This window comes from Stegodyphus dumicola, chromosome 7 (assembly GCF_044657685.1).
Source record: "Stegodyphus dumicola isolate Sdum_Otavi_A_Nest chromosome 7, ASM4465768v1".
NCBI classification, from domain to species: domain Eukaryota; kingdom Metazoa; phylum Arthropoda; class Arachnida; order Araneae; family Eresidae; genus Stegodyphus; species Stegodyphus dumicola.
Genome location: NC_140774.1, coordinates 176,446,544 through 176,474,504, shown reverse-complemented (window position 1 = coordinate 176,474,504; position 27,961 = coordinate 176,446,544). Strand labels below are relative to the sequence as shown.

The 27,961-nt window shown below is 33.5% G+C and overlaps 1 protein-coding gene across 3 annotated transcripts in view; it reads right to left on the bottom strand.

The window, feature by feature from the left end:
- Positions 1 to 27,961, bottom strand: part of LOC118193555 (uncharacterized) — a 292,528-nt gene that overhangs the window by 99,524 nt on the left and 165,043 nt on the right. The window contains exon 1 of one of the 3 annotated variants that reach the window (XM_035364656.2): positions 8,306 to 8,327. The exons of the other annotated variants lie outside the window; for them this stretch is intronic. The gene's annotated coding sequence lies outside the window, so the exon portion shown is untranslated. Of the gene's footprint in view, positions 1 to 8,305; positions 8,328 to 27,961 lie in introns of those variants that run through there. 3 annotated transcript variants of the gene reach the window in all.

Here is a 27,961-nt window from a genome sequence, read left to right as displayed (position 1 = left end):
TATTGTGGTTTTAATTATATTTACATCACTATACATGAATATAAAAAGTAACTAACATTTCTTTTGGAAGCTTTCCTTTTCCGAATGTATTATTTGTTATAAAAATATGATGTGGACACCACATGAATTTTTTGGATGAAATATGAAATTATACACAATTTTTGCTGCATCATTTTATCTCCTCGAATTTCATTAGAGATGTATTTCTCATTCAGTTAATTCAGTTCTCACTTCGCGACAAGGCAAAAATATATAAAACCTCAAAATATTTTTGTCAAAAATTGAAAAATATAAAACAGCAAATACAGTTAAAAGAATTTAAAAAAAAATTACAATTAAAATTACGAGTTCCTATGCAAAAACAAGAAATTCGGCCAGCGGGCAAGATGGCAGATTTTTCGGTGCACAAAACTGAAAGTTTACTTTCGGCCCCACTCAGCAAAAAGACACTGAAGGTGCAGAAACTGACTTAATTCACTATTTTGAGAAGTTTCAAATGTAAACAAATATGACTGGTACGAGGGAAAAAAAAAGCTTAGCCGCACTTAAACAACTTTTACATTTTTGATAATTCTACAACTATTGCATTATTATTAAGTAAAGGCATAAAAAACTTAACCGGAAGATAAGAACAACATAGGTCAATCATTTTTAAGCAAAAATTCCCAATTTACCAACATATAAGAATAAATAAAAACTGAGCTCACAGAGCCAAATAACAGAGTGGGTATTCCCGCTTTCTAAAAATAGATTCTCAAAGTCCCCGACTGACGCTAACTCATTCTCGTCCCTCCTACTCTCCATCCTGGATCGAATTCCAAATTCCATTCTGGGTACGAAGACGTAACGGACATATCTCAATTTTAATTCTCACAAGTACATAAGTTAATTAATTCGTCTTCTGGCCATTTATGTATATTATGTACATTTCCTTTTGTACATTTTATTGGGCCTTATTATCTGCTGTAAATAATAGTTTTTCAACTTTGATATTTAATAATTTTTTTACAAAATTGCTGTTTCTCATTATAATTTTTTCTTGTTTCTTATAGTTCTAAAGATTTCTTTGAATTAACATGATTAAAAGCGAGGGTGTCGGGGAACACTTATTGAAGTAAAATATTACTAAACAATAAAAGCTCATGATATTAATAAAATTTATAAACTAACGGAACTGCCACGTTTATAATGAATTCTCATATAGTACATTAACTTCAATTCATCTCTCTTAAAATCTACCTACTTGGCTTAACTTACCTATTACTACTTTGGCATTATAAATTTTACTTGAGTAAAAGGCGAAATACCTTCGCATTTATTAATTATTGTTAATTGGTTGGCGGTTGGTTTAATCCCTTTGAAAAGTTAACCGATTTCCGATCAATGACGATAATTACTTGGTTTGTTGATTACTTTTCCATTTTCTAAAAGTTTCCATTTTCACTTTTTTCATGATTCATACTTGATTTTTCATTTTAAAAAATTTGCAAGTTTCATTTTTAAATTCTTACAAATTACTTCATTCAACTAAAATTCTACTAACTCTCTCAAAAGAGATAATATACTCAATAATCTATTAGTAAATATATATATATATATATATTTAAACAAATTTAAATTCTAAACAAATACGTATAAAAGTAAAAAAGTAGAAAAGCAAATTTAAATTCTAAAAAAAGGAAAAAAGCCAAAATAATTTAAAATAATTTAAAAATATGCAAACATGTAAAAGATTTAATTCTCGAACTAATCTACAATATCATTTAAATTCAGAAGCACAAGCAAATCAAGCGTAAAATCTATTCATGAAAATAAATCTACTAATTTAATAAATTAAAATTAAATTAAACAATTTTTTTTTTAAAAATGCATATGTGAATGATCGTAGAGTAGGCAGGAGACTGACTTATCAAGATGACGAAACACGAATTGAATGATTGGAGAGTTAGGTTTGGAGGCAACTTCCCCTTGATAAGTCTGTCTCGTGCCTACTCTACGATCATTCACATAGGCATTTTATAAAAAAAATTGTTTCATTTAATTTTAATTTATTAAATTAGTAGATTTATTTTCATGGATAGATTTTACACTTTATTTGCTTGAGCTTCTGAATTTAAATGATATTGTAGATTAGTTCGAGAATTAAATCTTTTACATGTTTGCATATTTTTAAATTATTTTAAATTATTTTGGCTTTTTCCTTTTTTTTAGAATTTAAATTTGCTTTTCTACTTTTTTACTTTTATACGTATTTGTTTAGAATTTAAATTTATTCATTCCTTGCAGTAATGGCGCAAAGAATATTTAATTAAATATGTATTTTAATTTAATATTTTAATTAAACTCAATTTATTCTTTTCAAATTCTTGTTTATTCATTCTCTTTCCTCCAAAAATTTTGGCACTTTAATCTTAAATACTTTTGTGTACACAATTTTAAATTTTAAATTTCTATAATGGCCAATTTTACTGCTTTTATTAACAAATCGGGCTTTTTTCATTTTTCATAGTAGCTTGATAGCCCGCTAGCTTGAAGAATTACGACTTTTTAACAAATGACTGTTTTTTCCTTTTTCTCATGCTTTAATGGCCAAGTTTTTATAGTTTTAGCTGAATTTGCCAATTTCACTTCGAAAAAATGTTTTCCATCCTACTACAAGCCAAGCGCCATTTTTTGATATCTTTACACGGTTCCCGAGGTTTCCGGCCCCCTTCGATAATAGGAGACGAGTTGCAGACAACGAAAATCACTTCGCATTGGCTAAACGCCCACAGCACTTCGCTCCCCTCCGTTCGTCATCCAAAATAAGACGCTAGAAGCTAGCAGCCATTTTTAAACAAGTTTCAGAGGGACAGCTTTGCATCGCCAAAGGTCAGTTTTTTTGTTTCTTTTGTTACAACTTTTTCTTGGTCTTAGCAAGACCCACTGAGTTTGTTCGTTTTTTTTCCTAATTTTTTATTTTATATTAATTACAGGTTTTCTTACAGTTTTCTAAAATCTATTATTTTATAATTAAATAGTTAATCTTTAAGCTTGCAGGCCCAGCCCGTATGTTTTTGTATTTTTAGGACTAATAGCTCATCGCTATTTATTTTCGTTTTGATTTTAATTTTAGACTAGATTTAGGAAGTTTTGATTTTGATTAACATATTTTAACACCTTAATGTGTCATTCTGAGCGGACGCGTCGGGAAATTGGAACAGAGAATTGAGACTATTAAAATTTCCAAGACACTTTGTCAAAAAATTTTTTTAGCGAAAAAGTTTCAATTGTCTGTTTCGGCGAAACGCGTAATGGGGTTAGCTTGATTCGACGTTCAAATAAATGAAATTTCCCTTGAAAAGCCTGTTTGGAAGTCGAATTTGGCTAATTTACCCTTTTCCGCTTACTTTTTAACTTTTTCAGTTTTTTAATTTTATTTATGTTTTACATGTCTAATGATTTGCTTTTCATGTGTATTAATTTTTGAAAACGTTTTAAACCTTTTGGAGCAGCAGCTCTTGGTAACTTTTAGGCGAGCTTTCTACAATTTTTATATTTTACTTATTTTGCAGCATATTGCGCAAGATGTTTTCAAGACCAAAATTGGTTTTTCACAAATTGTTATTACTGCTTTGCTTGATATATATATATATATATATATATATTGGTGCGGCCGATTACAACCAGAAAGAGAGATCCACAACTACATCTTAAAGCAGTCCTATATATAAAATTTTAACGTTCTGAGGCTACTCGTTTAAGTTATGCCAAATATATACATACATACGCACGTATGACTTACGTACATACAGACGTCACGAAAAAAAAGTCTCTTGCGAAGGGAAGAGTCATTAAATACTAGTGTTCAACTGTTTTAAATATTTGGGATTTCGTAATTTCTGATGATAATGGTAAAGATACTTTTGAAAATTACAATACTTCAGAACGAATATCTTTTATATTAGTGCTCGTTGTTGTTATCGTTACTAACCGCACTTGCCTGAATACAATCAGAAAGAATATCTTTTATATTAGTGCTCGTTGTTGTTATCGTTACTAACCGCACTTGCCTGAATACAATCAGAACGAATATCTTTTATATTAGTGCTCGTTGTTGTTATCGTTACTAACCGCACTTGCCTGAATACAATCAGAACGAATATCTTTTATATTAAAGCTCATTGTTGTTATCGTTACTAACCGCACTTGCCTGAATACAATCAGAACGAATATCTTTTATATTAGTGCTCGTTGTTGTTATCGTTACTAACCGCACTTGCCTGAATACAATCAGAACGAATATCTTTTATATTAGTGCTCGTTGTTGTTATCGTTACTAACCGCACTTGCCTGAATACAATCAGAACGAATATCTTTTATATTAGTGCTCATTCTTGTTATCGTTATTAACCGCACTTGCCTGAATACAATCAGAACGAATATCTTTTATATTAGTGCTCGTTGTTGTTATCGTTACTAACCGCACTTGCCTGAATACAATCAGAACGAATATCTTTTATATTAGTGCTCGTTGTTGTTATCGTTGCTAACCACACTTGCCTGAATACAATCAGAACGAATATCTTTTATATTAGTGCTCGTTGTTGTTATCGTTACTAACCGCACTTGCCTGAATACAATCAGAACGAATATCTTTTATATTAAAGCTCATTGTTGTTATCGTTACTAACCGCACTTGCCTGAATACAATCAGAACGAATATCTTTTATATTAGTGCTCGTTGTTGTTATCGTTGCTAACCGCACTTGCCTGAATACAATCAGAACGAATATCTTTTATATTAGTGCTCGTTGTTGTTATCGTTACTAACCGCACTTGCCTGAATACAATCAGAATAAGCCCACAAATTATTATTGTGACAAAGAGCACAAGATTGCGTTTGTCATACAGGTGACAGTCCGATTTTGTGCTCAGTTCCGCCCTCAGTATTAAAGAAGAGCACTCCGACGGAGGCTGATCCGAGGGGTATCCCACCATTTTCCACTACCATCAACCTCTCGAGAGGACTTTCCGCTTGCAGCATATTTTGAGGCACAAACACTATACATTTACAAACATCCATGCCTTCCCCGGGACCGGGCCTTTCGGTACGGCAATCAGTGTCGCTAATCACTTTCCCAGCTGGGCGGCATATTAGCGCTTAAAATGTTTCGCATAAAGAATAGCGCATGAATGTTTGCGAACAAATAGTTAAAGATGTAAATTATTGCATTTATGCAGACAGGTTGCATATATATGTAATAATAAAATCACAAGAAAAAGGAAAAGACAGAACACTGTAGATGCGTAGTTATCCTATATTGAAGAGGAAGTAATCTGATTGCGTCGTAAGCTAATGTGTTGACTTCGTAAATAAAACTTGGCAGTAGAAGCGATTTTAATTCCATTTTTATTTCCAATTGATATTTGTGGCCACAATCACCTTGGCACTCTAGTTATGCCTATTCAAGAACATTACATTTTTGATATAATTGAGAAGGAAAGCAAGCCAGCGAAATTACATCTTAGCAGAGTAGAGGGCAAAAGCTGAAGTGCTTAGTTATGAAAGATGGAAGCACGCGAAGAGAAAAGTTTCGGTTTGCAATTTGGTGATTGGTCGAGAGGGGTCTGCATTAACGGTTACGTAAGATCGCATGATTAATTTGAATGACGCAATGCAGATAAGTTATTACGATTTTAGAATAGAGAGGAAGAATTAATGTTTATAGTTATATTATAATTCTGATTCATACATTTTTATCTTACATATTCGCCCCTTCAAAAAGAAAAAGGCGTAGCGACAGAGAAGCCTTTTTAAAGAGAGAGTTAAAGCACTAGCAAATAAAAAACAAACATAAATCATAAAATTTTGATTCTATAAAAGTATAACTTATAAATATAAATTTTTTTTAAAATAAATTTTTAATTTTTAGAGTCCTATTGCATTTTTCAGCATTTCAGTCCAAAAGTCTTTTTGTTTGAGAGTTCACATAATCATAATTCTTCAGGGAAGGTTCTTGTTATTACAGAATATCACAAAAACTTTTACATAATCATTACTTATAATTAAATGTAATGCACATAAATATTTATGATATTAATTTTCATATTGATAAATTAGATTTTAATACCATATAATAATAGGAATAAGCTTCAGAAATTAAGGTTTCACCGTTATCATCTTTCATTTACAATTCCTGATTTTACCAAACTGGAAGCCTCGCAATACTTCTAAACAAACATATCCATCAATAGGGCTGTCCTCTTGAGCTAACCAGTGTGTTCTATGCACTGGTGGCCTAGGGTGCCTAGGCAGTTTCTTGAAAAGGCCTCCGTTCCTTGCATAAAGTAACTGACCTTTGCGAACTGCACTAATACATTCCATAATAAAAATATAATAATAATAATAATAATTATAATATAAAAAAATTACACACACTCATAAAATGAGAGCCTCCAACATTATCTTATTTGAAGAGGGTAAAAGGAACAACTGTACAGAGGTAATTACAGGCCTCTGTGTTAAGAACCCAGTACTCCCTCGACATACACTATACTTAACATACAATCACCCATAAATTTAACATGCATTTACCATAATTTCATATTACGTATCTGTAATAATTTCACTTATTTTTTACACCAACTTCATTTTTAGAATAATTATAAAATTCGTATTCAAAATTCTCAACAAAATTTCAAAAACATAAAAACTTTTCTTAATATCCTTCCCTATGAATAATTTAAATAGCTTAAAATTAATTACTTAATTTGCTCACACATAATTATGAAAAAATTAATGAACAAGAATTTCAGATTTTCTCAAAACAAATTGCAGAAATTTTAACCAAAGTAGAAATATAAACTATAGAATCCGCAACACATTAAATAATTTAGTTCCTGAGCTAGATTCACACGAATGTAATAATTTTTGAGCTGTTGAAAAAGCGGAAGTGCAAATAATTTTCTGTCGCACATACTTGAAAACACTAACTCAGATCGACCTTGAACTCGCTGTAATGCTTAAATTCATAAACGGTTATTCACTGATGATTTAAAGCACTTTTTTCTAAATATTGTAGAGATCGGCAAAGCAAATTCAATATTCCTTTTCACTAAGCATTCGAACTTCTCAATTTATCGAGAGATTACTTTCAATCTGGAAACACTACACGAGATTATTTTTTGAAGCACTTGCAAAACACCACAGCAGAAGAATGATCTGTTATTTTATAAACACTGAAAAAACAAATTTCTTTTCCTTTTCTGGAATGTTCTTTGCGGCACATTTCTCTTCAAACAATAGAAGATATTTGTCTATTGGAAAATTTGTACTTGTGCCATCAAAAATAGGAAATTGGAATTTTATTGTATCCACAGTAGCTACGGATTCTTTCTTATCAGTTGACATTTTTGCCGTTTTTGAGCGTGTTAACATTCCAATCACAAAATCTTGAATTTAAGAGTTCGCATACACATCAATTTGAACACTAAAATCAATAACTTTAGAAGCACTTGATAAAACGCATAACTTTGGAGACGAGGGAAAGTATTTAAGAATCGCCGGAAAAGAAGCACAAGCATCAGACGATCACACACTGTCCTTGACCCACTGTTGAATTTAGAAGCGCGTTATAAATAAATCCAGGAGCTTTTTTCCCACGTAGAGGATAAATCCTACCGGCTTTATTGTAATAATAAAATCACAAGAAAAAGGAAAAGACAGAACACTGTAGATGCGTAGTTATCCTATATTGAAGAGGAAGTAATCTGATTGCGTCGTAAGCTAATGTGTTGACTTCGTAAATAAAACTTGGCAGTAGAAGCGATTTTAATTCCATTTTTATTTCCAATTGATATTTGTGGCCACAATCACCTTGGCACTCTAGTTATGCCTATTCAAGAACATTACATTTTTGATATAATTGAGAAGGAAAGCAAGCCAGCGAAATTACATCTTAGCAGAGTAGAGGGCAAAAGCTGAAGTGCTTAGTTATGAAAGATGGAAGCACGCGAAGAGAAAAGTTTCGGTTTGCAATTTGGTGATTGGTCGAGAGGGGTCTGCATTAACGGTTACGTAAGATCGCATGATTAATTTGAATGACGCAATGCAGATAAGTTATTACGATTTTAGAATAGAGAGGAAGAATTAATGTTTATAGTTATATTATAATTCTGATTCATACATTTTTATCTTACATATATATATACGATAATGATATAATTTGCAATAAAACAGATGATAATGATTTCTGAATTTATAATATAAGAATAATGATGTGCAGCAAAATACGTGAAGAATATCTGCTTTTCAATTAATTACATAAAGGTAAAAAATTCGTTATTTTCCCTCCAATGGCGGGCTCCAGCCCTTTAAAGCGTTGCACACTGTTAAGGACGAAAGCGGTAGTCTGTTTATTATAGAGTCACCTAATAGCTGGGCAGCCTTTTAGGAAAAAACGGACAAAATACATCTATGCCTTCTCTCGCATTCGAACCCAGGCCCTTTGATATGGGAGTCAGTTACCAACCACTTTCCTGTTTGGGAGCCAAAAAATGATTATTAGATAGTGGACAAATGACGGTTTCAAACAAATATATGACCATTAATTAGCAACAAATTTGATTAATTAGAATAATGGTATAGGTATTTCTAAAAAAATTCAGTTAGGTATAATGTTATAAATCATACGAATAAGTTGTATTGTAAATCAAATCAGTTAGAATTCAGAAAAAAGACCCATTTTTTAAAGACCTATGCTAGAACAATGCTATATATAAATCTAATACATATCTTAAGTAGCGCTTTCGAGATATGTAAAACTAAAATTGAATTTCGTCAATCGACCTAGTAGAACTGGATATATATAATTTTTCTCTTCTTTTTGTTTGTAGATGGTACATGTTTTATGAAAACAGTGAGCCCTCTTTTAAAGCGGCCATCCACGGTTCTAGAGGATTTTGTTCCTGCAGCATTTGATGTTCTCGTGAGAGGAGATGTTCCGAACCAATGCTTATTCATGTTTCCAAAAATACCGGGTTCTTTCAGAAATCTCGCTTTAAGGAGATCACCACTAAAGGGTTCATAATAGTTTACTTTCTAACATGTAATGGATTTAATTAATCTAATGTCAGGTAAAAACTGCATCTTTATTCTAAGATAGATCTAAAAGCAACATAACTGAAATTTTTCTTCCACAATCAGCTGTTGTATTGTTTAATTGTTTTCTATACAGTTTTCATTGTATATATAATTGACATATGTCTACACACATTTAACAAATATACAACATACGCACTGTAAATTATTAAAACTTTAAAGCATTAACAATAATGTTTCTATTATTATACATAGTATTATTCATAGATGAGGAATTTAAGTACTATTAAATGCACTAAATGCAAAAGCTGCAACTATTAAATGCAAAAGCTGCAACTATTAAATGCAAAAGCTGAAAACGCACAGCTCTGAATATTTTTATTCATATAATTATAAATGCATATTCACATAATTACAAAATTTTATTCCGATGTCTATTATATATATAATTATCATTTGCAATCATTACGATGTCTATTATATATATATATAATTATCATTTGCAATCATTACGATGTCTATTATATATATAATTATCATTTGCAATCATTAAAAACGGTGATTGCAGGATGCTCATTTATCACTACAGCCTATCATGGCTCAACTGTGCCATCTGGTATGTTTTACATACACATAGATATAGATTTTTAATATTTCTTACTACATAAGACTTAAAATTTCCAAAAGGTACGAATGCAATTTAAAACTCAAATTTAGAGATTTCTGCAATAAAATCCTGTCCCAAATTTCGTTTTGGTGATAGGGCACCTTTAAAAAAATTGCTAAATTGGGAGTAAGCTCATCACTAACCCATTTCCCCCCTTTTGAACTTTGTTATATATTTCTCTACCTCTACCTGAGCTAGGTTAGGAAAGCTAGGTTTTTTCTTTCTTGCAATACATATCATCTTCAGTAAAGTTCCGTTCCAGTGAATTTCTCGGTAAATCCAACATTCATTGTCATTTTTTAGATTCCTTTTTAATGATTATGATCTACCTTTCGAGTATTACCACGGATGATCTCGTTTGATTTCAACAGATTCAGGTTTCGATAAATTCAAGATCACATTATACACATACATGCATGGAAAAACCAAAATGCAAATTTAGAATAATCATATGTAGCTGAAAACAGAATTGCATTCTAGGTATATGCATTCTTATTAAATTGCTTTACAGTAATTAGCGCATTGATAAGATTGTTAAGTACGACAAGTCAACGGGCAATTTATCACGTAATGTTCCCTGTCTCAATAAATGACTCGATCAGCAACAACTTTTGATTAGAAAATGACCCGGAAAAGATTCCGCTTTCAGTCTTTAGCCGTGACATGGAGGTGGGATTCCTACCTCCATGATTAGGTATGAGGGAGGTGGGGATAGGTAAGTGGCTGACTAATCTAGACTGGAATGGCAGAAGTCATACGTTTCTCACTAGAGCTCAACTGTTCCATTAACTGGTGGGCTGGTTAATTTATTAAGGCAAAGCATTCAAGAGCTATTCGCTTATGTGAAATGATGTCTTTGTAGCGAAACTTTCTACGAAAAACTGACTCGCATTCACGTTAGACATGAGGAAAAAATAATATAAAAATCTCATAGTTCCAGCCTCACCATGAAGGAAACCTGAGTCGAACTACCCAAGGTTCCATTTCTATATTACAAGGTTGCTGTTACATGACGTCACTGATTCTTAGTTTAATCAAAAGCAATTACTCCCTTTGTGGATTCTTTCTACCACTTCTGTTAAGTAAGCGATGACATTAGCGTTGGGAAGAGCCTAACCTTGTTTGTTTACTGACCTTGGAATTAATATTGATAGCTGTCTTACCCACTCGGCTATTAGTGGGCCAACTAGGCCTTTGACCAGCAATAAAATGTGCTTATCATTTCACCCTCTTTCTTCATGGACTGCTGGAATACGATCAACAACAAATACTACATCCTTCCTTCATAAATAAAACTTAGAACTATTTACTATGTGGATTAAAGACCAATTTTGCATTGAAAAAAAATCAAAATCAACAATGCGTTAAACAGAGATTACACGGAAATAAGGAGTAATTTATTGCGAAACATGCACAAAAAGTACATCCTTTGGGAATTCTTTACATCATTGCTTTTTTTCACTTCAGCGATTAAGTAACACTGTCGGTATTAATACAAATCATAACGCATAAATTTTGAACTTATCAGTTTTCTTTATTTTTCCGACCTTCAAAACTGAATAATCCTACCGCTTTTCAATATTTTTGTACTTTCTCTAATTTTCACGCCCAAAGCGATGCTTTTGCTGATTACAGAATAAAAATCTCAATGAAAACAGAAATTTCCCACACCTAAACTTGATCCATTCGCACCGCTCCATTTGATTTATCCTGTTTTATCGCGATAACTCTTTCTTCCATGCGTATAAAGAAGTGAATTCTTGTTTGACATTTATTAACATGGAAAACAATTCGTAAACACTGCATCGGAAATATAAAACTGCTCAGGTACTAAAATCTCTATTTTGTTACTAATAAAGCTTTGATTTTATATAAAACCAAAACAATTTAAAAGCAAAGATTAAAATTTTGATATAATAAGCAGTAAGATTTTAATACGCGTTTCATACAATCTCCAAACGGGCTATAGTTGCATACATGATTTCGTTGTTTCCTTCAGTGTAACGTAATACGAGCACAGTTTCTTAGCAAGTCCTCCACGAAAGCATCCCTTATTCAGATAACACACGTGCTTTGCTGTATATTAACAAGCAAATATGTTAGATTAATTAAAGAACGTACTTAAATGCCTATTGTGTTCTGTACTAATTTTTACTATAATTTTAATCAATGAAAAACAAAATTAAACTTCTAAATTAAAAAAAAAGCTTAATTTTACTTGTCATAGAAAGGAGAACAAGTGATTCACAGAGTTGGAATTTCGAATATCTGCAAATATCTTTATTTCATACAGTACAGATAGTTGATATTTTATCGTAATTAATATCGGGATTAGAAAACTATTTACTTCTCGCCCATCATAAAATGTGAGTAACAGAGATGATGAGAATCTAATCTTCTAAATTATAAACAGACATGTAAACAGACAAACACAAAACACACGGAAATATACATTTATATTTAAATACACTGACACTCAATAGAACAACCGCTCACGATTCAAGAAGTTTTTCGATCTCCTATGGCAAGGTTTCTCAAACTATGGTACATTACATTATTTTTGGTGGTACAATCTTTATTCCAAAGATTTAAATAAATGTTCAGTATGGTGTGCTTTTAGGTTTACATATTGATACATAATGGTACAAGTATTTTGTGGTCTTATGTGGTTCAAAATTTAAAATGTTTGAGAAAAACTGCTTAAGAAGCTCGTTATCTTAGAGTCTATGATTATCGGTACTTCGCTGTTATGCTGGTTCCAGCCTACAGTTTATACGCTATTACTAGTACCTTAACGAAGAACCATGCGACAACAAGAAACCATGAAGAACAGGTGACAGGTGAGAGCAGGTCTGGGCACCCGGACGGTTTACATAGACTAGTATCGTCCGGATCTCGCAACTATCTGAAGCTACACTCCGAAAACAATACAAGGCCAAAGTACATGGCCATACAAGGGCAAAATATAGATTTTTCTGCGTGCGAAATTAAACATTTCCTGGTTACATCGCATGATAACACATTGCTACATATACTTGCTACAATATACATTTCATAATATGCATTGCGTTGATCATTGCACTGTACTTAAGAAAACCATGCGGACGGAAACCTAAACGAAGATCCGAAGAAGAAGATGGTGAAAAAATGCAGGAAGAGAAATAAATAACATGAGGCCCAGGACTCAAACATAATGCTATCGGTAATAAATCAATACGTACATATTTTTATATGTTTTCGGAAATATTAATCATGTTCAGAGGCAATGGTCACGAGAAATTTCACTGTCACGTTTCACTGGACCCGTCAGTGTAAAATACAAGATTTAAGAGAATAAAATTTTACGGTGAGCAAAAATTAAAAGAAGATAGATAATTCGCATGACTAGCTTTTATTTCTGTAGAATTAAACTGGGAATTGAATTCTCAGATATCTTTTACACTGAAAAGGACTAAAGCAAGGAGATTCTCTTTCCTGCCAGTTGTTTAATATCGCCCTAGAAACAACAATAAGAGATTCGGGCATACAAATAGAAAAGACAACATTCATAAATTTTGTGGAATTCTTGACCTTTGATAATGACATTGACATTGCGGGAGGAATGGAGGCGGCAATAGTTGAGGCATTTTGTGCTCTCGAGTCGGCAGCAAAAAAACTATTGGTTTGACCGTCAATGAAGAAAAAATATAAGTTCATGACAGTTACAACCAAAAGACATAACCTAACACAGCTGAAACTAAATGAATGTTTTTGATGAGTTGAACATTTTAAATATTTGTGTACAGTTCTAAATAATACTAAAAATATAACTACTGAAATCAAGAACAGAATCGACATGGTTAACAGATTCTAGGCATTATGGATTACGAAACCAGTTCAAATCAATATACCTAAGCAGTAAAACCACAAAATACTGTTGTATAAGACCTTAGTAAGACCCATGGTGTTGTAGGAAAGTCAGTGTTGGACAATGAATAAAGCGAATGATGATAACAGTAATGAAATCTAAACGAAAGATTTTGAGAAAAATTCTTGGAGCAGTAAGGGAAAATAAGAGTGTGGAGAATAAGATATAATTTTGAATCACAGTAAAATTTTAGAGAACCAAATATTATAAAAGTTATTAAAGCCTGTCAACTAAGATGGCTAGGCCATATATACAGATATGGGATGAAACCCCAGTGAAGAGAACACTCCAAAAGACAGAGGGAAAGAGAAGGAGAGGAAGGCTACGGACGAGGTGGCTAGATAATGTGGAAAAGCAGTTAAAGAACGTCGGTGGCAATAAGTGGAGGACTGCGGTACCGGATAGGACAAGATGGCGGAAGCAGACTGAAAGAGCCTTGGCCGGAAAACGGCTGTACAAAGTAAGAAGTAGAAGAAGCTTTTATTTCTGTACTAATCTACTATTGCTTTAATATTATCGTTAAGCTTGTAGAGTCATTAGGATTTTTTGAAGCATGAGACATGCAAAATTAGCAATGCCCTCGTCGGGTCTCGAACCTGGATCTCTTGAATATGCGTCGAATGTGATAACTATTACACCACGAAGGCATGCAGAAAGAAGAGAGAAAACAGGGCGACTGGGGAATTAGATGACCTAATCGCCAAATTCTGGTGGTGAAGAATCATCATCCACCACCTTTTATTTCGGGCACCGGTGTAGAATCATTAATATATTTTTTAAGCAGAAGTGAAAAATGAGCAATGCCCTAGCCGGGACTCGAACTGGGCCTCTCGAATACGCGCCGAGTGTACTAACCATTATACCATGAAGGTATACAGAAAGGAGAGAGAGAGAGAAAATATTACTCGAAGATTTTGGTTTTAATACCATTTCATAAAACCTTAAAATCTTTGTTTGAAGTTGTTAACTTTTCAAGGCATGTCATCCAAACATTTGTTTTATGTAAATATTTCTCAACAAAGAAAAATGGTTGTATACTAATTAAAAACATGATGATTTGAAAATTACACATGCTAGCTGTAAAATGTAAAACGGAAACTTCCTATTCAGAGATATTTAAAAATATTAATTAAAAATACGACTTGTATTACCCATATAAAGTTAAATAGTTCATATTTTCAGACCTTCGTTACACTACATGGAATGTTTTCGGAAAGATATCCAACACACAGACGAAGATTAAGTCATGCAACAGGTCGGCGTATCTGCTTCCGTACAGAAATAACAGTTTGCCTGCCCCCGGTAACAAAATAATACAATACCTTGAATAGTAGTAGTGAGGATAATCTTGCAAAACCTCAAGGATATCTTTTACCATCAAAAGAAGAATAGTAATCCAAACAGCAATCTTGTCAAATCATTTCATATCAGGTAGCTCGATGCATAAGTATTATCTTTTTCTAAAGAAGTATTAAGCTGAATATATGCATTCGGAACCAATACAGAAGACGTTAACAATGTAAGAGATTAAAAAATGACGGTAGAATTAAATAACGCAGGTAATGTTACACAACAGGATGAGGAAATGGTATAATTAAACTCAATCCCTAAAATGGAAACCTACAGCAATAAAAATAGGACAGCATGGCAATGAACGTTACTTTCTGCTATGCAGAAATTATAATTTCAGAAGGTGAATGTGATATTGAAACTAGATAAAGATTATTAAACTGTCATTTCTTTTTCCATTTGGTCGGATTACAATATTTTCCAAGTAAATAAATACAAAGTGCTTTTTAATGAACATAATCAAAACCGATTTAGTGAAATAATACCCAATAATGCACAAGGGAATTTTTTCGTAAGAAGGAACAAATATTTATGAATGATTTTCATTCATAAGCATTGAATTTTGTCATAAATATATTGTTACGAATTTTGTATTTAGATAGCTAATGTTAGTAAAATTATGATTAAAATTGTTTTTTTCCCGTGCGATGCAGCCCGAGACGAGCTTTAAGAAAAAGCTATGCCGGATAAGCAAAAATACAGGAGCAAGTGCATTTAACATTGAATAGAAGTTTATTTCGGTAATTTACATTTAACTTGAACACATGTAATTGATTGCTATGTTAGCTGTAACCGTAATTCTACTCTTTTGCTTTCCAGAAATCTCGAGAAGCAGAAATTTACTAGAAATTTCTGGCGATCGATTGAAAGCTATAAAAAGGCAGACAGAGAACATCTCAGCTCAGTTGTCTAGTTAGCTGCTGTTGTTATTGTTGATCAGATTAGCTTTCTCTGTGATGTGCTTTGCGTTCTATTTAACGTTTTTAGTAGTTTAAAGTATAACAACTGATTATTACTGCGTGGTATTGGGAACACCTGTACAAAGATTTCTGAGAAAAATTCCAGTGTTTACATTGCTTTTGATAAGAATAAATTTTATTACCCTTTTACCGGACTTGTGCATTCAATTTGTTACGAACCCGTACGCACGCAACAATATATATCAGCAATAACTATTAACATATATTCTCTCTTTTTAACATATACCATTACACTCTGAGTTCAAATGAAGTGAAAAATGTACTATTTTTGTATACTTTGTATTCCAATGGTATTCAAACTTTATGGGAGTGCGACACCATAGAAATGCAAACGATTCCAAAACTTTAGTTAACCTTAAGGATCGAACCTTAGTTAGATTTACTATCAATTCAGACGTTTTACGATTTTTATCCACCTTGTGACCCCCACCATTTTCGGGAGGTATGCCTTCGTGAAAACCTTAAGCACACATACAGATACCTTAAGCACACAAACATCACACATACAGATATTTAAAAAGAGAAACTCTTTGGTGGAATTTTTTTTCTTGGTAACTTGACAAAATACTACCAACCATTGCAAATCCCTAGGATTACCATCCAAAGGAATACAGGCATTCCATAATAACCACAGAGATGGACTTTTGGTTCAAGCAGATAATGAAATTCAAACTACAACTTTTTGCGCAAGGGATCAGAAAGACGAGCTATTTTTTACAATAGCAAATACAGCAGAAAATTATTCGAAGCAAGAGAATGTAAGAGTATTGTGGGATCTAAGTTTTTTTCGCTATCATAAAATGTAACTAGATCTACCTAAGTGTTAATCCTTGCGAATTCTTGCACAGGCTTGAAGATGAACACAACCAGGGAAAGGATGTAAAAGACCCTTTTATTGAACACAATTTACCTTACAGACGACTAGGATTTACATTCTAACTGACACGGACCACTTCCGGTGAGAACTTAAAAGATTCATAATACTAAATTTAAAGATAAGAGTAGTACAAGGCTAGACAATTCAATTTAATCTAACAGGTTGACTCAGAACCGAACCTACAGCGGCAGGATAATAATTCGAGGCAATAATGCGCAGCCAAGGTTAATAGATGGAAGAAATAACAACGTGCTCTCACAACAGCGAAATCACGCTCTGACTAAACTTTTCGCTACATCCGTTTAAATATATGTGCTCACCCTAGCTAAACATTCTGGCGAGGAAAGCTGAGGGGAATAAGAAAAGACCGAAAAGGCTCACAAATTAAAATAATTATTAGTAAAAATAAATGAAACTCTACAGTGCTTTTAAGAAAGCTGAATTGTAAAATCACATTTTTCGCATACTAATAAAAGTCTCAGCAACCCACTCAACCGCCGGAAATAACTCGGGCGAATTACCAGATTTACAAGTCTTTAACCACGCCGACAATGATCAATCTCAAGAGAAAAAATTTTACGGGGTTGTTTTGGGATCGTTTTTATTTCAAATTTCTTGTTCTAATTGACCAAATTCATCCCCCTTCGAAACTGTTTTACTTCTTCAGTTTTTTATGCTCCATTTTATGTTTTAAATTGAAATCTGAGCTCTGATTTTCTCGTATTATTGCGCCTTGAAATCTTAATGCTAGTTAAAAAAGATGCTCCCATCAGGACCAATTTTCATAATGCTAAAGCACATTGATTCAGTATTCATCTGAGAATACCGAAGTCTAGCTCACATGTAGAGGTCTTCCAAATAGGCATCGTCGTAGATGTTGAGAAAACGACGAATACAATTCATTTTATTTCTTATTATTCAAATATATGGTGTACTGAATATTTCTTGCTGTTTAATTACCTAAAACCTATTTTAGTATTCAGCTTTCCTTATTATTTCACAAGATACAATCATTGCTTCGAGACAAGAACAAATTCATGTATATATCATCTACATAAACGTGTAATTTCAACTTACATAAAGTGGAAAAAGGATTCAAAGAAACTAATTTCTTCTTCTGCTGCGGTGGAAAGAAAATGTTGAAAAGTTCTAAAATAGTAAATATACCGGAATTTAGGGCCTTCTTCTGAATGAGAATTGCATTCCATTATGTCAGGTGGTATAAATATATAAAAAAGGTAATGAGAGAAAGAATAATCTAAAGAAAAGGCATTGGAAAATGCATACCACCAAATGAATAACGACTGAAAAAGGCCAAGAAATTCTGGCAATTGAGTTTTTATGCAAATTAAAGCATTTACAAGAGATTCGTTCCGTTTTTTATTTGATTCTCATCAAAATAAAGGAAATTTTATAATTCCCAACCTTATAATCCTAAAAATGGTACGAAAATGATAGACTTACATGTAACGAAATGACAAACAGTAGCAAAAAATGAGTTTTTTTCCAGTAAGATATTTATCAGATTTATAACTATTATTTCTATCATATTCATAATGTAGTTAAAAAGAGAGCTTACATTACCTAATATGAACAGAAACATTACCTTCTACGATTTGTTTCTTAAAAAATATAAAATCCACTTCAAATAGTTCATCAAATATAATGAAACAAAAATATTCTCCATTTTATAGAGCAAAGTGGCAAAACTTCCACTACATACCACCTTGAATTTAGGGCAGAGTTACGCCCTAAGAAATGCTTTGTAAACTAAAAATATTGAACGCCGAAAATACATCTAATGCTTGCTTGTTTGTTGTCGTGTCCAAGCAGTTAAATGGTACCATAGGCGGTGCAGACCGCCTCAGCTATCTCGAGGTTGAACCTCAGCCTCAGCTTTTCTTCATATAGGTCTTCCTGGGGGTAATGACTAATCTACTGCACTGCAGCCAAGATGGGGACGCAGGAGAAGATGTGGTTTGGTCCAAGTTCGATTCCAGGAAGTTTCTGAAGTCACTGTAGGTTCTTGTTTCGTCTGGCAAGAATTCCATCCCTCTGAAATGGCCAGTTCTAAGTCTTACCAAGGTTTTGGAAGCAATTCTGTTGGCGTTGAATTAGCATAACTGACATTTCTGCCTGATGGTCGGGTTTCTAAGTTTTGACTTAGCAACAGAATTCATGTCATTATATGAGGTGGGATGATGTGATTCTTTATTTAGTTGTCTCGGTTCCTTGGCCAAGGCGTCCGCAGCTTCATTGCCGTCTATGCCGATGTGAAATGCATCTAGTATCTCTTAATTTATCAAACATCATAGCTTACCTACTCTAAAACTTCTCTGAATATTTTAGAAGACTTACATCAGTCTAGAACTGGATAAAGTAATTTAATGCGAACTTATTTTATAATAAAGTATTGTTTCATTTAATTTAATGAATATTGAATATTACACAAAAAACAGGATGAGAAGAATTTTATAGCTCATCATTAACGCAATATATTATTTAAAACCAAGCTGTTTAACTGAGCTAACAAGCTCTAAGCTGAAAACAAAACTGTTTAAATTGGTAGCTGGATAGCACAAATGCTATGGTAATAAAATCATCAATTTGCCATTTTTCTCGTAAGGTTCAGGCACTAGGCCATCGAAATTTATCGAGGACTAGCAGACACAATATTCTTATGGAAGTAGTTAATTTCATACTGTACAATTTACAGGCAACTGCAACTTTATTACCTTACGCTCTAGATATTAACGGAAAAGGACCTCATAGGTGGAATGCGGTCAGCAAGCCTCAAGCAAGACCATCCTATATCTAAAGGAATTATCTGTACTTATTATTAGAATCTAAAGGAATACAAAGGAAGTATGTATGGGTACGTCATCCTAGTAGAATATTATGGTTATCAAATAACAATAGCACAATTTCGATGAGCCGCCGAACCCGGATAGTGGTTAGCGAAGCTGAATGCTGTACCGAAGGGCCCAGGCTCGAATCCTGGATGTTTGTAAATGTATGGTGCCTGTGCGGCATGGGAGCACTCTAGGCGGAGAGTCGAAAGTCCTCTTGAGAGGTGGAGACCCTCGGACCCGTCCCCCTGGGCTGTGGCTGTTGTTTATCAGACCTGGGGGCAGAACTGAGCAAAATCATACTGTCACCTATAATCTGCTGAAGACTTTTGCCAACGAAAGGCGCAGTCCTTGCCCCGATAAATTTCGTGCTCTTGTGTTGATGTTACTGTGAGACAAGTGAGATAAGTCACAATACAAGAAATTTCGATGATGAAAACTACAGAAAAAACAACATACAAATTTAAAAATAATAAAAGATAACAAATACTACTACTCTCCAAAGTAAACCATCACCGCAGACGAGTGAAGCATGGTAACAGAAAGCTTAAAATATAAGCATTCACGGATATCTTTACTAGAAATTCAGAAATTAAAATCACTTTATCTAAAGTAATATACTGTCTGATAACCGAGTCTCGCTTTCTGATTGACATCAAGCTACGATGATGATGTCTTTGATTTCCGACATTTGGAACACAGCAAGCTTATTCAGCAATCATGCAATTAACATTTCAAAATATCTTAGTGCTTGCATCTGAATAAGCAAGTCTTTCGTACTTGACCTCTAAACTGAGAAAGCAGAGAATTTAAAGCGTTTAAAACCGTAATTGTCGACACATAATATGAACTTTGCTCCTTCACAAGTGACCTAATAAGATAACCCATTCTCTTCGTACAGACACTGATAAGATCAAAATTCTTTCGCATGGTGTATTTTGAAATTTACTTTCTTTAGACTACAAAAAAAGAAAGTACCCATTCATACAATTAATCCGTTCATCCGAAATAAACATTCAGGTCAAGCCAGCTCTTCACTCGTTTTGGCACTTGGAAACAACGAGCCGAAACATGCTTTCGAAAGTTCTCAAGAAAATGTCTTTCAGTTTTTCTCAGAAGCCGCATAACCTCACCCCACTGTCTTCATGTAAAGGAGCTAAGAAGGGGTTCAAATCACTTTTCCAGCTGAAGCATGAAAGAGATGCTTGATTTAACGGCAATTAACTCTTTTCCTCGGGGACATAATCTGAAGACGAACAGACAACGAACAGGCAGCGCATACGTTTCCTGCTGCCATCCGTGAAGGAACGTCAACTTCCTAAAATTGTAGAATGCAAGCATGGCACCATGTTTACGGTCCAGTAGTAGAATGAATAAGTAATGCCTCGACCTGTTAGCAATATTGTTTAAATTTCGAACCATTCGGGAAGGGGGAAGTTCTGGGGAAGGGGGGAATGTTATGTATTTAAGCATCGACAAGAAATAAAATTATTAGTGTTTCAAAGCAGATGAACACAGGAACCTGTTTCAATAAATAGCCATCGAATGGTTATTAAACACCTGTTTGATTTTAGTCTTTAATTTCTCTGACAGTATCATCAGATCAAGTGCAAGAATTTTAATGTAATTAACCCCCAGGCACCTGCACCTTATATATGACAGGATGAATCTTCCCAAAGATGTCACAATTTTGAAGAAGAACCCTTCGAGGGACGGATACGAAGATCTTTTAACCCTCTTACTCATTTACACACCTTTCGACAGGACTTTCGGCTTCTCACGATACCCGTGATGTTTCGTATGACGATGTTGTCGGCAGACACCTCGGATGGATAATATTGTAAGTGCACAAACACCGCAAAGACACTACACACTTATAAACATAGCACAATATATTTAATTTTTCTTTCAATGTTAACCTCTCTGTTATCTCTCTATATAAAAAAGAATGGGTGTGCGTTTGTTTGTTCGCGTTATTGATTTCTGATCAATTGTGATAAATCTTTGGTCACGTTTAATCGACTAAAATTGAATATAGGTGAAATAACTAATGGAGCTTGAGCTTTTACGACCATTTGATTAGAAAGACGAAAGTCATTAAAAACTGCATGCCATTGTTGCTGATATAATGAGAGATAATTAGCTTATTTTTCTATGGAAATTTTTTATGTGGGTTTCATATCGCATCCGACTGAAAAATGCATGACTATGAATCGTATTTTTTGCATCGTTATTAGCGAAGGATTACAGCGGTATCGCTTTCTCTGTTGTTAGACACATTACTCTTAATCTAACTTAACTTGGCGTCGGGTACTTCCGCTAGTTGATTAATAAACGAAGGAACATAAAAGCAATTAATACAGTTCTCCATCTGTTGGTATTAATTACAAGTGAAATTACACTATATTTTATCGTATATTATATAAAATTTTCAAAACAATGTAATGGAACCTGCGTTCTTTACGCTGCTTTCGAATGTAATAAATACACGCGGCATCAAATTAATATTCATAAATACAACAAAATTACGAAAACTTGAAAAAAAAAAAAGAATATATAAATTCACCAAATATTAACCGCAGTTCTCTCAGTGCTGTAAATGACACCCGATAGGATAGAAATGCTGTTTGAAATACATTAAATTTGCTAAAAGGTCACACATACATGGACTTCCAATCGAAAAGCGACGAAACTCATCAGAGAATTCTACAATCCTCCATCACGCACACAAACGTCATCAAGTCTGAGTGAATGAAGCAATTCGCGATATTAAACATCCAATTTCTTTATTTCCCGTGGAGATATCCGAGATTTAGGTAGCAACATGAGATTCTCACATAAAAATAAATTAATATGACACCAGCGTACGTAATGTCTTCGAAAATAGGCAGCTTTGAGACGCTGTTACCAATTGATTGGGCGGCCTCTTCACACCCAAGATGAGGGAACAACTCCAAAGTAAAACTTTATACACACATTAAACACAACTTTCCATCTAGCCTGTTAGTCAATGATTGCAAATATTATGATCACAATTACAAAATTAAGCAAACTGAGAGTACAAAGTACATTTGTAAACTAGATCTATTGATAGAAAGTAAACTGAGGGTACAAAGTGCATCTATAAACTAGATCTATTGATAGAAAGCAAACTGAGGGTACAAAGTACGTCTGTAAACTAGATCTATTGATAGAACTACGTGTCTACATATGTATATAAATAAATAAAATTGTTACTTATTTTAAATACTGTTTTGGTTTGCCACGCGTAAGATTTTACGCATATAATTTTAAAATTCTTTGCCACTAGTTGAAAGAACTGTTTAACCACTTCAATGGCCTTTTGAAATGTGTCAAGTATATGAATAAATGAAATTTAACAGATATCTTCCATAATACGTCGAATATTATAATCTATATTATTAAAATCTTTGCGCGTCGGTATGTTTGTTTGTAACATCATCTCCTCCAGAATGGCGGGGAGTTTCGAGAGAGGTTATCTCCTGATTCCAAATTTCGAACGTTCTCATCTTTGTACGATTTCAATCAGACGAGATATTAATTAAAAACTCTGAAAACGCTATACTGGCTATACTGGCAACAAAACAATTATTTACAAATTAGCTGCTGCGGGTTCTGCGAGATATTAATTATTGATTGCTGTGGGTTGTTGCGAGATATTAAAACCCTGAAAACTCTAATTTGGCAACAAAAAATTTATTTACTAATTGTTTGCTTGAAACGCCCGCTAACATGGTGGCCGGCTTGTCGGTTAGTAATATATTATTAGTATAAAGGGGCTTTGTCCCTGAAGGACTATTGTTTTCGTTTTGCGATTTTGCGTTGAATCACTATAAAGGACTGTTGCCACCAAATGTTAGAGTCCTGCATTATATTTGAAGAAATTAAACAATGAAAATCTGCATAAATTTATGTATATTTCCGAAGAACATGATATTTAATAAATAAAGGTAACACACAAAACATTAAAAAACGCCCCTTTGGATGTAATTTAAAATCTGAAACCTTTCAGATTTTTTTTAATTGTGTCATTTTAATTGTGTCATTTTAATTGTGTCATTTTAATTGTGTCATTTTTAATTGTGTCATAAGTCCAGATTTTAAAATTAAATAAAGAACTGCAATAACTGTGGTATGTAACCTCCATACATAAAATATTCGTAATTTTACTTCATAAAATCAGAGTACGAAACTGCTCTATTACAATGATGTAAATTAAAACTTCTTATAACAAATAAATATTTGAAAACGATCCCCTTACACTTTTTTTCTGAAAATAAATAAACGATTCGTGGCAACATAGCGAACAGCGAGGCATATTCCTCGTAATTAATTAAACATGTTCTCGCTACTAGAAAATTATTACCATCAGGGAGCTCAACCCATAATGATCATTTAGCGGTGGTACCGTAATTACTAAAAAGCTTGAAATTCGAGACTTCTGGCCAAAAAAGCTCCTGCTATAATGTGTGTGATGTTGAGATGTCACTAATATTTAGGAAAATGAAGAGATTATTAATGCCGTACTTCGTTTCCCGACGGATATTTTCATTTGCGAATTAGACTTTGCTTTACTCTAATGCACAGAGCCCTCTTATTTCCATTAGTGGTATATCAATATAAATTTCCATATAAACTCACGTTAAGATCATCCAAGCATAATAAACGGAGATAGACGAACGTGAAATATAAATACCATTCTACAGAGAAGAGACTTATTAAATAAGCTATATATTATTATTGCCATCTCATGAATCAGTCTGTATAAAGATGTTATGAAATGGAAGTGTTTCATTTAACATTATAGATATTTTTGTGTTTGAAAAGCTTCATCTAATATTCCATCAGCAGCGTTTCTCGTAAAATATATCTCTTTTTTAATGCCGAAGTTGAACACAAAAGTTTTTTAATTGCCGCTTAACAGACATAGTGGTTAGTGACTTTGAGTGCCGCACTTAAGGGCCCGGGTTCGAATCCAGGAGAAGGCATGGATGTTCGTAAATATATAGTGCCTATGCGGTATGGGGGCACTTAAAATATGTGGCGAGACGGAAGTCCTCTCGAGAGGTTGGTGGGAGGGGAAGAGGGGGTGGGAGGCCTTCCGATCTGTCGCCCCGGGATGTTCTCCTTCAAAACTGAGGGCGGAATGAGCAAAGTCGTACTTGTCAGCTATATGGTGACCAAGCTTCTTCCCAACGACAGGCGCAGTATTGCCTCCATGTCACGATGAATTTTGTGGGCTAATTCTGATGTCAGACAAGCGAGATTAGACACAATAACAACAGTGTTAAATTAATTCTGCGAACTTACTTAAAAAAAACCCTTATTGAATTCTAGATAAACCCTTAGAATTTTAAAAATTTGTTCAGAACTTATGAGGTGTTTTTTCCCTCCTTTCTGCATGCCTTCGTGGCCTAACACAGCACACTTGGCGCGTATTCGAGAAGTCCAGGTTCGAGTCCCGGTGAGGGCACTGCTCATATTTCATGTCTCCTGCTTCAAAATAACCTGATGACTCTACACACTTGCCGTTAGAAGTTTAGACTCTATGCTAAGATGAATATTTAGAAACTGGAATTTTCTTAGAAGAGTTAGAAATGCTGTTTCTTAAACATGAAGCAACAGTAAAAAAAAAGCAGCTGTAATAGTTCAGTTAAATCTGGCGCAGCAAATAAACTCAGCTAAAAATAGATGTTTTTCTTAAGTGCAGTTTTAACAACGAAATTTAAAGCATTTTGAACCATTTTTAATCTGTTCAGCAGCCTAGATTTTAATTTCTCCCAACGTACAGGAAATATGTTCAGTTTTCGTGAACTTGAGAAAGAAACAATATATATATATATATATATATATATATATATATATTTCGTATACCTCGAATCTATTCATGCGTCCAAACATGGTCTCACATACAAAAAAACTTCCGGAAAAAGAAAAAAAATCTATTATCGGCGCTTTCTTGATTTTCGGAAGCCGTCTTATCTGTTACCAGCAGCATCTCTTCGTAAATATGAATGAAGCGACTGTCATCTCTATCTTATCGCATGTGGGCCAAGCTATTCCTTACACACTGACAACGGCATTTTGCCAGAGGCACGTTGGAAATAACAAGGCATCCCAGAACAAGTTATACGAAAATAAACGGGAATCGATTCTGAATTATTGTTGCCAAACGATAACGCGTCTGCAGGTTGATATAACTGTCACAAACTTTCTAAATGTCTGGGTGGCAACGAAATATGTATGGGAATATAGAACTTCAGTATGAATTTGTAAAGGCAAAGAATTTAAGAATATGGTGTAAATTTACAGAAACGTCAAAGAAATGATTTTCAGTTACTATTTGCTTCCTTTTTGCTCTACATATTAAATGTGAATACAGACTATGTCAAAAACAATAGTAAAGAAATAAATAAAAATAAATAAAATCTGAAAGTATGTTTCTTTAACGTTTTCTGTGTTACCTTTATTTATTAAATATCATGTTCATCAAACTTAAACCATAAAATTCAATTCAACCGCAATATCGCAAAATATTTAAAATGAGCATATCTTTAGAATTTCCGATACACAGTCTCGCGCTGGAAATAAAAATTCTCCCCCCCCCAATACAGTGTTGCCATTGCTCGCTTTAAAATCGTTGAATTTGTTAATCCAAAATTCGTTAAAGTGTTACAAAATATGAAATCGATAATACAACAAATTCCAAGTTAGCGCTCCTAGGTGCCCATATTCGGAGGATGATTACGTTGTTCAAAATTTGATAGCTCTGGATACCGATGTCTTATCACAATGCGGGAAACATACATACATTTATACAGATTCTTCATTATTTAACTTCTTTAAATATAGCACAGGGAGATAATATTTGGCGACAACAATTTTAAAAAATGAAACTGACATTTTAAAGTTTTTGACGCAAAATGCCGAAACGAAATTAATAGCTCTTCTGGGATAACGCCCTTTGAGCTAATAAATAAAATTTGAAGGAATCTTCAGATTTAGGATTACGCCCAAGCGGGCGTTTTGTTCATTATGTTCACTTACATTTTGTTCATTTATACACGTTTCGAGAGCATATGGGCTAACGTCACATTGTGCTAAAAATATTTAAAAACTGCACATCTTTAGAATTTCTGATTGACAGTCTTGCGGCGTTGGAGATAAAAATGTTTTATTTCCTACAATGTTGCCACTGCTCGCTTTGAAATTGTTGCGCTTTTTAATCTAAAATGTTTTTTAAGTTTTACAAAATAAACCAAATTCCAGCTTCCAGGGGCCCATAGTCGGATAGAAACATACGTAAATTCATGTAGATTCTTCATTACTTAGCTTCTTTAAATATAATATAAGGCGATAATACTTGGTGGCAACAGTTTGAAAAGGGATTCGGACATTTAAAGTGATTCGAGGCAAAATGTCGTTTCGAGACTAATAACTCTTCTGGTCTAACGCCTATTTGAGCTAAAAATAAGATGAAAGTGTTTACGTATCACTTTCGAAGTGAGAGAGGTAAACCTAACCGATTAGATGATAATAAATTCAGAAATAGTTCATTCGTAACCATTCGTTACTTTATAATGACAGCTAATAGAATGAACACTTCTGTTCACATTATTAGCTATTATGAGAGTATCGAACATATGGTAATCACGGAAAGATAATCCAAGTTGTTTAGAGCGAAATTCTCAGATCTGTTTTTAGCGCGCCATGACGTTCGACTAATGCACAAATCTACCAGATTTAAAAATGGATTCTATTTAAGTCCAAAAGAGTTACTAATTTGTAGAACGTCTTTGAAAGATTAACTGCTTCTTCATATCAAGAAGTAAACTGTTCAGCAAACTATTATCCAATACTAGATTACAAATACAGAAGACGTAACGCCATCTTTCGCGATGTTGATTAGTAAACTTCTTTTTAAATTTTACTGAATGTCCTTCAACTCGACCATCCTTCAGCACGGACTGAAATTAGCATAAATGCAGATACATATGTTCTTCGCAATTAAACCATAAAATTCAGTTCAACAGCAATATCACAAAATAATTTATTGGGACATTATATTTAATTTTTGGAGTTTGGTATTTAAAAAATCCTGATATAAAAGGAACAAAGTCTCGCCCGCAGGAGATAATTTTTTTTCCCGTACAGTGTTGCCACTGCTCGTTATGAAATTGTTGAACTTCTTAACCAAAAATTTATAAATACTTTACAAAATATGAAAT